The sequence below is a fragment of the Amblyomma mixtum genome, chromosome 9 (assembly GCF_055824585.1).
Source record: "Amblyomma mixtum isolate Tamu chromosome 9, ASM5582458v1, whole genome shotgun sequence".
NCBI lineage: Eukaryota > Metazoa > Arthropoda > Arachnida > Ixodida > Ixodidae > Amblyomma > Amblyomma mixtum.
In genome coordinates this window covers 51,496,477-51,502,857 of record NC_143020.1, presented here as the reverse complement: position 1 = coordinate 51,502,857, position 6,381 = coordinate 51,496,477, and the positions used below count along the sequence as shown (strand labels likewise).

Here is a 6,381-nt window from a genome sequence, read left to right as displayed (position 1 = left end):
TCCCAAGTATGCATTTAACCCTGTCCTTGGTGAGTTGCGGCCACCGTACCCCGGCAGATATCGTAATCCCATCCCCGCGCCTAACTTTCCGCCGCCCCCTGCCACGCTTGCCGTTTGCTCGAATGCACTCCGTTACCCTTAAGAACCAGCGGCTATCTTGCCGTCACAATACACGCCCTGCCCAAGCCCTGTTCTTCGTTTTGATCTCGACTAGAATGTTATTAACCCGTGTTTGTTTCCTCACCCACTGAGCCCACTTCCGCTCTCTTAACGTTGCACCTATAATTTTTCTTCCCATAGCTCGCTCCGTTGTCCTTAAGCTGAACGCTTTTCGTTAGCCTCCATGTTTCTGCCCCATAGGTGAGTACCGGTAAGGATACAGCCGTGTAAGGATGTGTCATCTCTCTAGAGACATGATACATCCCACAGTACGCCGCACAAAAAATGTAAGCAAACCAAGCCTTCTTGCTCCATCTAGAAGCGGAGATTATAAAGGCTATAAGAACTACAGATCATCATTAAGAATTTAGTGGTGAAAAACAAGTTGCAGGCGACAGTGGAGCGAAATACTGAGCAACACTGTGGGAGAAAAGCTTGAGCTTAACTCTACGGAGTCGGAATGGTCTATACCCATTCAAGCGCACATGTACGTGCAAAACAGGCACACTAAGCTGTTGTAAACTGAGAAAATCGAAACTGTACATCACAAATCTCAGAAGAGTGTACACCTCAAAGCTCCACAAAACGCTTATAGTAATGCACAAAATTGTTCCGTGCTAGCTTTGCTCGAGCTAAAAGTCGCAAGATTATCACCACACGCGAATGCGTAATCGAAATACTGAAAACAGCCACATCCAATTACCGTTCTTAGTAAATACAGAATGTATGCCTGTTTTCAGCTGTGATGATATTTTTTCAGATGCAAGACACTCAGTGCACGTTAAAGAACCACAGGTGGTCGAAGTTCCCGCAGCCCTTCCCTGCGGCGTCCCTCATCACTGGAGTAGCCTTGGGTAATTAATCAACATAAACCAAAGCAAGCTAATTTTTAGATGCAACCACGTGTGCCACCAAAAACTAAGTTTGTGCCCGCACTCATATTAATACTGCTGATTAATTACGTCGTCGACTTTCCAGTTTCACAAGGCTGCTCACTTAAAGTTATATTCAAGTGTACAATACCATGTTTACAATTGTATAATCAAATGTACAATACCAGTGTACAATACCAAGTGTACAATACCATGACGCAAGAGTGATGTAATCTGCGTGGTGGCACACTCGTGGGACGAAACAACGAAGAATTCAAAAAGATGTTTTTTTTATTTCAACCTGCTCTTGGTCTCTCCGATAACGGTAAAAAAACAGAGAGGCCACTGCGAACAGCATGTTATGATTAACCAATGCAGCTTCTTTGGCATTCCTCAAGCGTCGCGAAATTGTTACAGTTAGGGCAGCATCCTCCCCAGTTGAACTTCTCGCACTTCTTGGTCACAGGGTTGAAGTAGTACTTCGGCAGAAGTGCCAGGCATGGTTCAACTTTTTTCGGCTCCTTACAACCTGCACAGAACATAACCAATCAGCACAGGTACCAACTCAGCCGACTATCTTTTTGATAACTACAAGAGGCGCACTAAATGCTGACCGCTCATAGGGTTCTCGGCAGGTATGCAGTAAAGATGAGTTTGCACTGCACTTTTCAAATCGAACATCTCTAGGAGCATGGAAGATAATGAGGACATATACAGCCGGGCGTTATCTCAAGCATTTAGCGTATTTGTTCATCAAGAACCACAAATCTGCGTGCATGTAAAAGTTTTGACATCGAGGAATCCAGGAAATATTGGATTAAAATCTAAAATGAGTAAGTGAAATTCTTCAGTTCTGTCATTTATATCACTGGAGCTCATTTCACATCATCTACCATGCTCCGTTATTTTCTTGATTTTGCTCTTTTTTCAGCCCCGGAAGGACATAAATCATCTTATTGTCTTGCCTTTTCAGCCTCTGATCTGTGCACTGATGTGGCGTCCTTCATGTAAAATTTAAAATTTTAAGTTGACAGCGCATTTCTTATTCTCCCGCCACGATTTAAGCTCCGCGAAAAGGATTGCATAAATTTCAGAAATGAAAAAAAAATGTGGTTTGCAGTCAACAAAGATGTAGCGTAAAACAAACGCACTGAGCGCAGGGCTCTAGGCTTTTGTTCAGTTTATAAAGTAAAACACTCCATTCTTCTCCGAGGTAGAGTGCTATAGCGAATAGACCGCATACTGCATTTTTTGTCGGCTAGTAAAAGCTTTTTTTTTTCATTTTGTAGCTGCCATAAACAAACGACTCGCATGCATGTGCAAGCTGTGGAAATATTATTCGGGGATTCAGTGAATAGCTAAGCCTGCACACGGAATTCCAACCTGAGGAACCTTGAGACTTGAATATTAAACATTGAGGATATAATAAAAAAGGTATTTTTTTTTACTTGATACAATCATACAAAGAACCATTGCCAATGATGCGCGTCATTTGTTTGTACGCGTGTTGCAAATGCAAGCCCCGAACATTGTTTAGAACTGTTTTCAGGCAAAGGAAGAAATTTTTGCTCGGTAGGTACAGTCATAAACGGAATTTTCAGGAAGAAAGATCACCTTTCTATGTTCTATGTTAACGTTAGTTCAATATCCCAGTCATCGGAGAACCTATCATGGTAATGGTGAATTTTCCTCACGCACGTAACCTCCTCTGCTCAACGCACATAACAGAGAAGTGAGAGCCGATTTCATCGTTTCAGCGGAACGGAAATAGAGGAGGGCTGTTAATTCTGAAAAGCTTTGAACAGCTTTTTAAGGCTGCATAATAAGCAAATTCTGCAAAAAAAACTGGATATAGCAGAAAGATATCAAAGCTGAAATGCATACCATCAGGATAGACGCATGGCGGGGGAGGTGGACCTGAAAGAAGAAAATAATTAAAAAAAAACAAAATTCGTCCGAATATTTTCTTAAATTAAGCAGTTTTGGGAATGATGTTCTCTTCGTCAGTGCGAGTATGCAATGATTGAGTTCAGTCAATACAAGGTGACAAAACGAGCGAGGAGGTATGATCCGCGCCCTCGCAACAAACTTAACAGTCCGGCCAGAGGACCGTATCGCCTACCACAGAACAGCTGTCACAGCGGTCACCGCTGAAAACACAAACAAAGAGACAGGAAACGTGGAGATTGAAAAAGTACAAAGAGGACAAACGTGAAGAGCGAAAAAATAAATTAAGTTCCTTTGATTGGTTTGGTTTTATGGGGTTTAATGTCCCAAAGCGACTAAGGCTATGAGAGACGCCGTAGTGGAGGGCTCCGGAAATTTTGACCACCTGGGGTTCTTTAACGTGCACTGACATCGCACAGTACACGGGCCTCTAAATTTCTCCTCCAAAGAAATTCAACCGCCGGGGCCGGGATCGAACTCGCGTCTTTCGGGTCAGCAGCCGAGCACCATAACCACTGAGCCACCGCGGCGGCTTCAGTTCATTTGAGTAATTATGCTAAATGCAGACATGTGCGCTAACATGACGTAAATTGGAACTACGATCTGCTAGGTTGTGCTAGGCTACCACTTAATTACCACAACTTGCACTTCCGTTTAGCAACCGCGCAAGCATCGTTCGAATCACGTTCTTCTCCTAACCGCTGCTGCTTATTGCGCTTAGGGGCGGTGCCGACCAATTAGCGCCCCATGTTCTTACCTGGTTACCCCCAGCTACACCTTGGCAACTAAGCCACCCAGTGGGTAGGTGAGCAATGGCACAAGCCCGGTGCTATGGTAGGTGTTGCCATCGGTGGGACTTGGGTTGGGTTGCGACCCAGGTTGCTCTTCCCGAGAAACCTTTCACGATTTAATGGGCTGTCGTCTGACATGGTGGCCGGAATGTCCAACCGCTGGGCAGGTGGCAGCCAGCCAGAAGATCTGCTTAAGGCAGACAGACAGACAGACAGACACAGAAAGAAAGATTATATTGGCACTGAAAAAAAAGTAAAGTGTGTCCCAGGCCGCAAGAGAGAGAGAGAAGCAGACAGGGAGACAGACGGTGAGAGAGAGACAGACAGACAGACAGACAGACAGACAGACAGACGGACGGACGGACGGACGGACGGACGGACGGACAGACGGACGGACGGACGGACGGACAGACGGACGGACGGACGGACGGACGGACGGACGGACGGACGGACGGACAGACAGACAGACAGACAGACAGACAGACAGACAGACAGACAGACAATGCCGAAATGATGGGAATGGCCACCGTAAGAGCTAGAGCACAAATAGGAAAGTAGCACTAAGCGCAGCACTCGGAGCACTTGAAGCCCACTCCTCTGGCTAGGAGCCGCCTGGTAGAGCGGGCTTCCAGAATCGGGTTTTGCCTGCTCGGACCAGGCGGCGTCTTGCAGGATAGTGGGCTTCGGGTGCGTCGAGAGATGTGCTTAGCTCTCCTTTTTATGCGAAGCATACTACTTTAGCTACCACTTCAGCCCTTCAGCGTGGTTATGCGCCTCCAAATCACGTGATACATGACGTCACACCACATGACACGATGACGTCACGACAGTAGAGAAACGGAGGCCCATTTCGCGCCGTCGCTGTGGTTGTGCGCCTCCAAATCACGTGATACATGACGTCACACCACGTGACACGATGACGTCACGACAGAGGAGAAACGGGGGCCCACCTCGCGCCGTCGATGTGGTTGTGTGCCTCCAAATCACGTGATACATGACGTCACGACAGTAGAGAAACGGGGGCCCATTTCGCGCCGTCACTGTGGTTGTGCGCCTCCAAATCACATGATACATGACGTCACACCACGTGACACGATGACGTCACGACAGTGGAGAAACGGGGGCCCACCTCGCGCCGTCGCTGTGGTTGTGAGCCTCCAAATTACGCGACACGATGATGCTTCGCATTCTCCAGGCTTAACGAAGTTAAGCCTCAGCCATTTTTTTTTTCCGATAGCTTCTCACATTCATCCTCTTCTCTGAACCTTTCTGATTTCCACGTTCTGTGTTTCTGTGTGTTCTGTGTACCAACTCGCCCAACTTAACGTTCTACTAAATTTCTGTGTTTGTCTTTTTCAGCCGCGACCGCTATGAGAGCAGTTGTGTGGTCGGCTATACGGACCATTGCCCTCACTCTCCAGTTTGTGTATTGATGGAGCTCGGTGATTGTATATTTGCCCTGAAGAAGGGAATGCCATTTCCAAAAAGAAACGACCACATGCCGCCCGTGGGGTCCAAACCCACTACCTCTGAATTACGCGTCCGGTGCTCTGCTAACTGGGCTACAACTACACCGCTACAACGCTGTCGTACAATTTTTGTATATAGGCTTTCTGGCACATATATCATGTACACAGTTTAGTTTCATCACCAATCTCTTTTTCTGCCTGAGCAGGATTTAAGCTAGCGTTGACATTAGGTTTTTGAAAGATAGTACTTATTTTCATTTCGTTATATGCCCAAGGTGACCAATCTGTTCAAGACACTTGATTAAGTTGGCAACAATATTGAGCATAGGTTCGTTTCAACACATATCAATAGAGCAGCTGGAAAATAGGACGACTAAGACAATACTGAGTGGTTATTTCTTTTTTCATAGCCGGTTTTGCATTTGTTATTTCTACCCGTAAATATTCCACACTCCTGTTCGTCACAGAATATTCGTAAAAAAGTATTTTCTACCTTTCACATCAGGAGCTTTCCGTACTTCAAATTCATGCTGTTCTATCTTTGTTTAAAAATTTATTTTATTCCCTTCTCCAAATTATACTGCTCACCACCAAGCCAGACGCGACAGTCTTCTCTATTTGCATCGAAAATGCACCTCCCATCATGTCACCAGGAAATACAATTTTGCGCTCTCTTTATGAACAATTTAGTTTATAGACTACCTTTCATGAAAAACTTTTAAATGCTCAGAATTTAAAACACTTTTCGGCAGCCATCCACATTTGATTCGAAACCATGAGTATGAAGCAGCTATAGCAAGGAAACCATACCACAGTCTTGGCCACATGCAAAGATGGCGAGGAAGACCCCCACGATGGCTGAAACAAATAGTGCTTTCATGGCTTCTGAAAAACCACTGAGCATGCCGACGAAAGGGATGCTCTTTTATTTGGCTAGCGGGGATCATCGTAAACATGAGCAAGAAATATAAAGAATAAATTTAGAATTTTCCGTCACGTGGTATATCCTCTGCTTGAATTTTGCGCGGGAGGACACGTTCTTTTACATTTGTCGTTTTGGCAGTCTAGCGCCATATATTAAACACGTGTAGTTAGTATGTTTTGCAGTGCACACCTAGATACATTGCAGCAGCTCAGACACGT

The 6,381-nt window shown here is 45.4% G+C and overlaps 1 pseudogene; it reads right to left on the bottom strand.

Annotated features, from left to right (window-relative positions):
• Nucleotides 1-1,396: 1,396 nt before the first annotated feature.
• On the bottom strand, nucleotides 1,397-6,118 carry LOC149328979 (kunitz-like toxin PcKuz1 pseudogene; annotated as a pseudogene).
• Nucleotides 6,119-6,381: the final 263 nt, after the last annotated feature.